General features: G+C 28.1%; 1 protein-coding gene across 1 annotated transcript in view; it reads right to left on the bottom strand.

Annotated features, from left to right (window-relative positions):
• Positions 1-4,951, bottom strand: part of LOC113513572 (serine-rich adhesin for platelets) — a 33,895-nt gene extending 28,944 nt beyond the window's left edge. The window contains exon 1 of the mRNA XM_052903412.1: positions 4,716-4,951. The gene's annotated coding sequence lies outside the window, so the exon portion shown is untranslated. The remainder of the gene's footprint in view (positions 1-4,715) is intronic.
• Positions 4,952-12,156: the final 7,205 nt, after the last annotated feature.

Raw genomic sequence — 12,156 nt, 5'->3', positions numbered from 1 at the left:
ATAAGCATAGGAAGATAACGATGATACAATGAAAACATTTAAAATCTCCTTCTTTTTAAGTCACTTAACGAGTGTTTAAGTTATTTTAATTTATAAAATCCAGGCGGACAATGTTCACCAATGCAAGCTAGAAATATATCCACCATTAATTATAAACAGATATGGTGTTATATTTCTTATGGTACTATTGCCTCTCAATAGGTTGTAAGTTTTAAATATATGTAAGGCTCAAGCATTGCGAATGGGAATTCGAACAGGTTTGCCGATAATATCAGGGTTGTTAAATTTGATTGTTAAAAATTATATATATATATATATAGTCTCTAAATATAATAATAATATTTCTACTGTGCTATAAGTTTTAATATAAAATTACTATCAATATAAAATTATTTTACACATACATCTATTTACAACTTGAAAAATAAACTTTACTAGCTGCGGTATAAATAATCAACTAATTTGTATTAAACCAAAAGTTATTTGGTAAGGAGTAACAAATTTTTTATAAAATTCAGCCAGTTATGTACTATCGCAGAATAAAAATATATAAAAAGATTATTATTTTCTAATTAATTATCTTTATTATTCACAAATACAAATATATTTTAGATTAATAAAAATTTTAAACTATACAAGCAGTATAAAAACCAATCTTTATTATGAAGGTGCATAATAAAAATGAATTTTAAAAAGCATTAAGACAACCCTGTTTGCAATAATGTTTCTTGCGTAGTTGACGATATGCAATAATATTTATAATAGTCTTGAAGTAAGAATACCATAAGTTAAAAAATACAAAACTTTACTCGATTATATTTTCCATCGCATCAATAAAATAGTACATGAGAAGCATATCTACTTGAAACAGTCTCTATAAATATAAAGCTTAGACGAAAGTAATTTAATTTTGCCTTTTTTATTATATTTATTTATTTCTTATTTATTTAATTTCTATATAAAAACAAATACCATTTTTGAACAATTTTGAAACTCGTTCAACTCTATTATCTACACCTATCTGTTAATAAAACTCACCAAAGGGTAGTTAGATACATTTTAAAAGTACGTAGTTTTGGTTAACTTATTCATATCCTTATTTAAATGAAAAATTTTGTTCACGACAATAATCGACAAGTGATTACACATTAACAGAGTTCGTAAACTCAAACTTTGATTGCAATTTATAGTATCACCCTTTCCGTGTTACTCGTTAAATTTATTATTGCCAGTGACTTTAATATTGATTGGTAAATATCAAAGTAAATATAGTCAACATGAGGATGCATACATAATTATTAAATTAACATACATACTGATTTTGAACTTTTAAGATGTTAATCCAGTTTTGACGTTAATCTTTTGAGCGTTGCAAAAATCTAGATATATTCATTATTTTTATATGCACTCAGTCCCTATTATGTTTTATGTGAATATAGTATGTTTCATATGAATTTGATAGTCATGTAATAAATAATTAAATAAAGACATTCACATTATTTTAAGAATTAATCATGCGTGTTCTCCTGTATTATGTCATTAATTGATATAAAAACAAATATGTTTATTAGTACGATGTTTAATAATACTATTAGTTCTATTAGACATCAGATTGGTACGTCATAAATGACTTAGAAATTTCAATAAAGCGGTTTTTTTTTTATTAGTTAATAAATAATCGCTTATCATCATGCGCAATGTATTAAGTATATATACATTGCGCATGATGATAAGCCGGCGTCGGCGTAAATATAAGAAAAGAGAACCGGATCCTTATTATAAGTTACAGATTACAGTAAATTAAGCGACGCATATCAGAATGTTCATTAAGAAAAAAATTAAGTACTTAAATTTCGTTATTTCTAGAATTTAATATATTTTTACATTTCGTCTGCTCCTGCTGGATATTGTAGAGCTCCGACTATCTCTTACTAGCATCTTTATAATAATATTAGCAAACCCTCTATTATTTTGAACATTACTACCACCTACTGGGTTTATTTTTTCTTATCGGAATACACATTATATTATTATAAGTTGAGTGATTTCGGATAATAATAAAAAATAATATATATAATATAATATATACTTATATATAATAAAATATTGGCATGAAATTGTAAATCAACGTACTTTTTATTTTGATATTTGTATCGGTTAAAAACAAAATAATAATGTAACGACAAATCCTATAAGATGCTTAAGTCACCCAACTCAGAAAAATCCAAAAAGACCATCAAAATATACAAGTATATACTCGTATAGGTTCAAGCACGTACCTGCGTAGGATTATATGTAAGTAATTCAAATCTTGATTTCTCATCTTATTTCGTTTTGCCAGATGACTATAAAACAATTAACTAATATCATAGATTATTAAATTTGATGTCTATTCTTAGACTTGGGTGTGTTATAAAAATTCCATGTATAAGTTTTAATCCCCGCAATTAAGTTTTTAAATAAACGATATACTCGTATTTACAAACAACCACATACAGTTACGATTATTTAAGATCTGGATTTCCGCTTTATTTTCTTTAAAACATTTTATCGTTTGAAATGAGATTTTTTTTTATACCACGATGATAAATAAATTCATAATTTACTTTTATATTACTGGAAATAACAAACAAGGTAGCAGCACACCATTTCCTATAAAGGCTAATGCCTAACATATCTTACAGAATATACCGTAGTGAACCAATACATGAAGGATACCATGGTACCCAAGGTATCCTTCATACTATATACACTAACTACTTAGAGTGACTATTACTGATTTTACGTACACATTTTACCCCCATAGCAATCGGTAACACTGTAGAACCTATACCTAACTCTGCCAATAGTTTTAAAGACTAAACATGGAAATTAATTAAGAACTGATACCTAATAACACGAATAGCCAATATTTTTAAGGTATTTTTTATTACTTAGCACGAAAGAAAAATAATAATTCTATCTGCAATACGAAGACATTAGAAGATGAATATATTATATAATATAAAAACGTACACTCCATGTTTTTCTTATCTATAGGTATGTTTAATAAAAATTAAAAATCTATTATCTTCTACAGTCTTCGTATTGTAAGATTCATTCGAAATAAACACATATATATTTCGAATGAATGTTTCAAAGTATACTTTGTATTATTGGTTGCTTAGCTAATTTATAAGTAGTTTTTGTATATTTTTTATTATAATACTTTACTAAAAAAAATATATTTAATGATTGATGATACCGTGCCTATAGTTGTTATATTTGATATTACCTTGATACTTAAATGTAGAAGATACACGTTAATTTAACCGCTACGCTACAATTAGCGTATAAATTATTACGTTCATTGAGACAAATGCAAAAAATATTTAATAGCTCCAAACACATAGTTAGACTTAAATAAAAAATAAAATGAAGGCTATCATTCAGCGCATCAATATTATCCAACCCAATGGAGTATAATTTATCCTAATTTACCATACAGTAGCTTACATGCCAGTGAAAAAGCCCAGCAAAATTCACATAAAAATAACTATAGATATAAATATATAATGATATTTAAATAATTATTTTAAACTCATAGCCCTCCTCTTCGTACAGTTTTTTTAATAAAATATAATGTTTGATTCTCGCTGATAATGTAACTTTTTCCGGCGAAAGAATATTTAAAATCGCTTAAATAGTTTTTAAAACTATCCATTAAAAACAAACATACAAAATAAAAAAACACCGTTTTTATAATCAAAATTTTATAATCTAAACTATTTTCTTTATAATCTTAAATAGTTCAAATAATTCAAATTTAGAAAACTGAATAATTTACATCATCACATTAGTGCCAAGCAGCAAGCACATAATATAGGTCATGACTCAATTGAATAAAATAAGATTCTATTCACAATTTAAATTGAAAACCTGGTTACTAAAAACAATATTTTAACTCCTACTTTATTAAAGGTGGCATAATTTATTTATGTTCATGTATTAACTAAATGTTTATAAATGTCTAGATTACATAATTATCTAATGGCATGAAAACACAACTTGTAAATCATGAAAAATTATGAATTACAAGTTCATCAACATCATTTTTAAGTACTTCTGTACTTCGAAAAATGAGTTCGTTCAATTTTAATGTATGTGGGTGGTAGTATTTTGGGAAGTTGGAATAATAATTGAAATCCTTTCCTCACGTTTGAATAAATGAATACTGATCATGAAACAGTTTTTATTTTTTTATTTCATTTATGATTGTAATTTAAGTGTTCGAAAATTGCATGTGAAACTTAAATATAAATTTCTTATATGTATATGTTATCATAAATTTATATGTTTCATTACCACTTTAATCGTTATGTTATTAACATTAAGTATAACTTATATATGTAGGTTTAAAAATATTTTTTTAATAACTAAGCCTAAGAAATACAGATACTTAAATTTTATTAAATCAAAAGACACAGGTACCTATTTTCTATAATTTTATCGTATGTAATATATAAATAAAATTATTAATAAAATTTTTATATATTTATTTTAATATTAGCTAAGTAGGTACGTAAGGCATTATGTTTAACTTGTTACTTTAAATTTTATATGCGTAAAAAACATGATTTCAGACTATAAGTAATAAACCCACAATAAGTAATATATTTTATTTATATTTTCATTTAAAAATATAAAACGTAAAATTGACGTTATACTTCACTTACCTACAATAATGAAAAATAAATCAAAATTTCCAGATCACTTCCACTTTTTTTTTTATTCAAATTAATATTCCAAATACAGATTAAGTAATTTTAGGACCAATCTATGGAAGCAAAGTTCCTCGCGGTCGCGCTCGTTCGAAAATGGCGGGAGATTTTTCGCATAGGGGCTGCGATGCGTATGTCCTTGCGAGGTGGACAAGGTCTCAGCGTGCTTACTTATGGACGCGCAACGCGACTCCTTCGCCTCTTATAGCCTCTTGTGAGTAGAAACATTTTCGCTGTAACGGATTCAATACAGTATTTATCGTCCTGATTGCAGGATATTTCTGAGAGAGTATTCTATAATCTTTGAATTTTATAACTTTTTTAATTTTTCATTCGCTTGATAACATGATGATTTTCAAATAACATATATAGATATTAAGTACTAATTTAATTCCATGTGCACGTGATGCATATTGTCAACGAAACCTAATTATTATAATATTATAAAATTAAATAAACTATGTCCCTATACCCAGAAAATAGTAAAAACTTTTATATAAAGAGTTCCAATTATAAGCTCAATCTATAAGAAAATTATAACACAACTCGTTTACTTATCACATTGTTAATATTAAAGATATTACAACTATTGCATGTATTTTCTCATCGGATAAGCATTTTTTTTTAAGTTCGTCATTTATGTTCCCCCAAATGCCGCCCCCTTAATATTAATTTAAATTTAAATTAAGTTTTAACAGTAAACTGTTGACAAATAATATTAAAAAAGATACTTATTAATTTTTTCGCATTTGAAATAAATAACGGTGTTCGGTCACCGTTTTAATGGAATTATTCTCAAAATGACAACAAGAGAGGTGATGGGCAGGGGCTTTTATAAATAAGTATATTCAAAAGCAACATTTAATGTATATTAACATGGACGAAAGTAAGATTTTCGTGCCAAACGAGCTATCAAGCAATTGAAAATCACATCGTTATGAAAAAATAGACATTTTTTATCAACAAGTCTGGCCTGATGGATATATATATATATATATATATATATATATATATATATATATATATATATATATATATATATATATATATATATATATATATATATATATGTGTGTGTGTATATATGAATATACGAAAACAGATGTCTATCCACTCTTTGCTTTGGGATTTTACAGTTCTGAGATCGGCAAAAATTTCACGAAGCCATTCTTGCCGAGTTTTACGAGAGAAACTTTAGATTTTTCCTCGACGCGCTGCTCTTCAACGGAAGCGGTTATGTTTGTGGGGGTTTTTCGTTAAGAAGGGTAACTTCACAGATGGCGTGACAAGCCAGTTCGCACCGCACGACGGTCAGACCAGAACTGAAGCATTGTTAGGGACATAAGGAAGGGGTCCATGCGCTTACCTGGCCTCCCCACTCCTCTTTCTCGCATTCCAGAACACTTTTATTACGAACTTTCCGGACAGACCTCGTATATAGGTATTAATAACTAATTTAATTCAATGTGCACGTGATGCATATTATCAACGAAACCTAATTATTATATATATTATAAAATTACCTATATATATATATATATATATATATATATATATATATATATATAGATATATATATATATACCCAGAACATAGTAGAAACTTTTATTATTTTATTATATATTATATTATAAGCTCAATCTATAAGAAAATTATAACACAACTCGTTTACTTATCACATTGTTTATATTAAAGATTTTACAACTATTGCATGTATTTTATCGGATAAGCATTTTTATTAAGTTCGTACAACACCTTAAGTATTTTCTTAGGTCTCACATCTGCCCTCTTAATATTAAATTAAATGTTAACAGTAAACTGTTGGCAAATAATAATAAAAAAGATATTTATTAATTTTTTCGCATTTGAAATAAATAACTGTCTCCCACGGTCTCCGTTTTAGCGCGCAATTATTCTCATGATGACAAAGTTTGAGTTGATACTCTGCGTTGCTTTTATAAATAAGTATATTCAAAAGCAACATTTAATGTATATTAACATGTAATAAAGGTAAGATTTAGAGGAATAAACTACTATCAAGCAATTGAAAATCACGACTCCTTATGAAAAATAGCACAATGGAAAATACTTGAACAGCACCATAAATAAATATATATATATATATATATATATATATATTAAAAGCAAGTAAACACAAATTCAAACTATTATTACCTGTAATATTTTAGAACCAATTTAATTGTAACCTTCTTTTCTCATATTATCAAAAAACAGAGACACATTTACATTTACTTATTTTTTTTTTAAATAATAAGTAAATGTAAAATATATGTAACATTTCATTTCTCTGGTTTTTGATAATACGAGAAAAAACAGGTTTCAATTAAATTGGTTCTAAAATATTATATTATTACCATAATAGTTTGATTATATATACACACACATATATATATATATATATATATATATATATATATATATATATATATATATATATATATATATATATATATATATTTACTCATTCTTTCCAATAAAAATAAAAAAAACTGTAGAGCATTTAATTAAAAACCAGTCAAGTGTGTGTTGTAATAGTCGGCAGAAGAGATTGTGTGGTAATTAGCATGCCAGTTAACATTTGTGGAACGTTTTTTAATTAGTATATCCAATAGAAATAAATGTCTCTCATGTTAACATACTTAAGCTTTTAATATGATAGCTGATAATAAAAACGATTCTATACTTCATTTAATATTAAAAATAATAACTACTAATAAAATGGCTTTGTGATTTAATTTATGTTTTAAATAATGTAATAAATATAATTAACTCATGCCATATTGCAAAGAATCTCAGGCAAAAAATATATTTTTTTGCATTCAAGAAAGTAATATTTATGACATAATTTGTAAAAATATAATATAAATCTTGTACGAAAAAAAGATGTGATGAATAGAAAATTAAGTATATAACAGAGTGAGCTGAGTTAATTAATATCTTTATCCACAGGTTTGAGTTCGATTCTAACCGATAATAGAAAATTCGTTTCACATTAAAAAAAAAACAAAACTGCTAATTACTTGGATGGGTTGTAAATAAGTGTAAAATCACTATGTAATAAACTATTATTTATCTAGCCGTTTCCTATATGAATCAAATACAATATATCCCATGTATTATACCAGTATATCAAATTTGATTCGAATTTAGTAGTCTGAATGTAATTGAGTAACAAACATACAAACATCTAGTCGTATTGGAAACATTATATCCCATAAAAAAGGGCGTAAATTATGTATACTTGCATTTCTAATAAATGTAATACAAGCATATTTCTTCAGAATTTCAATATAGGTAATGTATTTTTTTTTTATGTTTGTTAAAGGTTTAGAAACAGATTTGATGGAACTTTGATACAAATCTATTTTGAGCCAAATTAAATAAAAAAGTATAAAAAAAATACAAAAACAAGATGTGGATAATTTTACCATCGCAAATATATTCTGTCACACCGTAAGATAAAGATACACTCAAATAAAAATAAGTTGTATTAATTCGGCTTTAACTTGACACGAACTTCACGAAAAGATTTAACGTTTATCGAAAGAACCGTTAAGTACCGAACCGATATTTTGGTTCCCAAAATGCATTTGTTATAAAAAAAAAGTGACATTATTTCCCTTAATTGTGGGTGATTTGTTATTCATACACGACTCTTGTGTTATCTTGTATCAAATGTTTATCATTTTTATATCCCCCGGGAGTGGCCTAACTGTTTAAAGATATATATACTAACTGTCGAATTCGTATATTATTTGTGAGTCGTATATCTACCGACAAGCCCTTTCTTGGCATCTTGAAACATAAACTACGTCTTTTTACTTTAAAATTTATAAAATTTAAATTTTTTTTTTTTTTTATTTGTATTAAAGCACAATCAATAGTTGTTCTAAAAAATAATTTTAATTCACTTAGTACCTATTGCTGTCTTTTTTTATGCAACCTAGAAACTGATAAGAAGCGGTAACCGTCTCCTATAGACATGAACAGTACCATGGACATAACAGAGGATAGGTACTGTTTCACCCATGATACCCTTCATGCGTTGCCATTCTTGAGGAGTAAGGTTTTATGTCTCTGTACCCTGTAAAATCATTGCCATATCCCACCCTTCAAACCGAAACACAGCCCCACAAACATAACCGCTTTACGATACAAACACGAATGGGACAGAGGAAAAATACTAAAGAATTGCGCTTAATAAAGTAAAAGTCGCAATAATTTGAACTTCATTTAAAGGTTTTTTAGGAACTTCTTTTTGCTTTCCACTTACTCGAACCTGCAATATCCCCAGCTATCCAAGCTCTTAAATTAAGTATATTCTATTCTGCATCTAACAATCAAATGGTGCATAAGTAGGTATAGAGCACACAAGTAATTTTTGCAGACAGATCAGTGTTAAGTCTGCATGTACTAGATACATCATTATTTATCTGCATTCCAAACTTTTGTTCGCTAACAATTTAAGAATATAACTAAAAAGAAACTTTGTGAGAGATCCATCGATTTTTTCTTTTTTAAAATAAATGTCAGTAGTCCAAAGAATAGTCATCGTTTACATTAAAAGTGAATATCGTGACTTATTTAGGTAACAATTCGTCAAAAGTCAAAAACACATTGTTTGTGTTTCCGTGTCGCGAATGTGTTGCACATAGTAAGCAAGTCAGCAACCTTGACTTAGTGTAATAAATACCTAACATTCGATTTAGAGGTGAATGATCTGAATTTAATTACATTTCGTTGATTTTGTTTAACATTATCATCTTACCAATGCGCTGGCTTGGTACAGTATTATATTAAACTCTTGTAATATTCCTTGCTAATGTTAATAATTCGCGAAGTGAGTTTGATTGTTAATTTGTTTGTTGGGTCTCGGCGCCTTAAGCCGTGGTTAACTGCTCAACCAATTCTCGTAAAATTTTGCATACCTGACAAATATAGACTTTTATCCCCAACACACATAACCCGATTACGCGGCCGAAATCGCAATTATAACCTGGTTTTATTACATTAATTCATAACTGACATAATATTAAAAAAATTAATAATACAAATACACTGTATATTAAATCTTTTGATGTATTCTGTATAAATTATCTACAATAAAGATTTTGCAATACAAATACAATACACTGCATATTAGTGCAAATAGTTTCAAGAACTTCTAATTTATAACCTTTTAATTCCATAAGCGCTGTTAGGTAAGTTTTACTGCACTTACAAGATAAAATACAACATAGATACCGATATTGTCCACTAAGCTATTTTATAGTTGGCAATTTTATAGGAACCTCTCCTGCATTGTGGAGCGTGACCTTCTGATACAGGTGATAACACTTACTAGAAGTTCACAACAACGATCTTAGTATTGTATCAATTTTGTTACGAAATAAATATTTTTTCATTTTCATTTCATTGTAGCTCTAAGCTGGCGGAGATCCCTAGGGGAATGATTGATGATATGAACTTCACCTCATCTAGTCAACCAGCCAGTCGACCTATAGGGGTAGTTTGGATATTATCCTAAAGGCATATTGCTAGCAATGAGATCTCTAACCCCCATTACAAACAATTCCCCCTCCCCTTAAATAATTTGAAATAAAACTTGAAGACGCCTATGTTTCCGTGTTATTTAGTATCAAATATGTCACAGTAAATGAAAGGGGAGACTTATGTTCAGCAGAGGACAGTGATGATGAAGATGGCGTCAACATATTTATTTTCATTCTAAGTTGCATAAAAAATATCAGTAATTTACTAATGGAGTCATTATGACTAAGGTGAAGAGATCCGTCATGAAGCTTTTACATTTCGATTATTCACGTTTCCGTGCAAATGGTCGTTTATGGCTTGTCAAACTGATGACCGATGTGTGTCTGTCTCACGACTCTTCATTCCGTTATCCTGGACTACCTATACCTACTGCAGATGACTTAATTTATACGTAGAAATTAAAACGTAGATATTGTACATCTTTATAGCTATGTCTAATTATGATTAATTAATAATTAAGTTATTTAGCTGTATTTAGTCATATGGTATATAGTTGTCTACTTAAAAATCTATAAACGTTTCATAAATATATTATATATAAGTAGTAAAATCAAAATCATTTAAGATTATATCCCACAAAAGAACCGACTTTAATTATAGCAAATTAATTTGTTTGTTTTAAAAACTAAACTTCGGAACTGTTGATAAAATTTCTATGGGACTGATCTGTTAATATAAAGATCCCTCGGGTAAGAAAAGAATTTTCCAAATCAGCTTAAAACTGACGGAGTTATGAGGTAACAAACATTAAAAAAAATACAACCGAATTAAGAACCTTCTTCTTTTTTAAGTCAGTTAAAAAGGAAAAAAACCATTTTTATTATATCTATCATAGATAGATATCATTACAAAACCCATTAATTAAGTCCTATCGGGCACCACTTCTCTCCCTAAGGAGAATATTAGCTAGCCACTTACTACTCGTATTACCACGATGGTCACGTACGTCTTAGTGTGCATAATGTAAACTCTGAGGCGAAGGGATTGTTAGTAATACGGACAACCAGTCTCGGAGTAAGCACTCGGTACGTACATATCCATTATCAAATGCTTAGGATGTTGTGCTTTGTCCTCTTAGTTAATACATCTTAGAGATACTCATATAGATACTTACACAGATATATATAATTTTATTTATTTATTTATTTCAGACAACTTGAGTCCATTCTTTGTTGGTAAGTGTACCAAAAAACTATGTATAATACTTAATTGCTAATAAAGATCTAGTCTTCTCGGCAAGAATTCTAACGAGAGGACTATTTAAATTATTTTCAAACATGTTCAGAATACTGTTGCCACCTTGGCGTATTCTATGTATTTAAGAACGAAGCTGTCTTTTTACGATATATGTTAGGATATTAAGGAGTAAAAGGATGTTACAAAGAACTCATTCATTTAAATATTTTTTTCATTCATTTTCATTTAAGAGTTTCCTCTTGTCGGTGCAACTAATTCATGCATCTTCCTCCAGCCAGCTCTATCCCAGGCCATATCCTTTATATCCCTATACGACATGACGCTTAGTGTTTCCTTTATCTGTCCCATGTAGTTAATCCTCGGTCTTCCTCTTCCTCTTTTGCCCTCTATCTTTCCTTCTATTATTCTCTTAAAAAAATCGTCATGTCGTATAAGGTGGCCCAGCATTTTGCCTCAATATTTTTTATACAACTAAAAATGGCAAACAAACTGACGGCATTCCTGATAGAATAGAATAACGGTCGCCTTAATGTATACAGCACTACGAATATCACAGTATATCCGTGGTACCTCAAGTGTAATTTCTCAACTCTGTAATTTCCCTATCAGATTATCTTACCTACAA

This window comes from Galleria mellonella, unplaced genomic scaffold (genome assembly GCF_026898425.1).
Source record: "Galleria mellonella isolate WM207_F2 unplaced genomic scaffold, CSIRO_AGI_GalMel_v1 utg139, whole genome shotgun sequence".
Lineage (NCBI taxonomy): Eukaryota > Metazoa > Arthropoda > Insecta > Lepidoptera > Pyralidae > Galleria > Galleria mellonella.
This window is presented reverse-complemented; position numbering and strand designations above follow the sequence as displayed.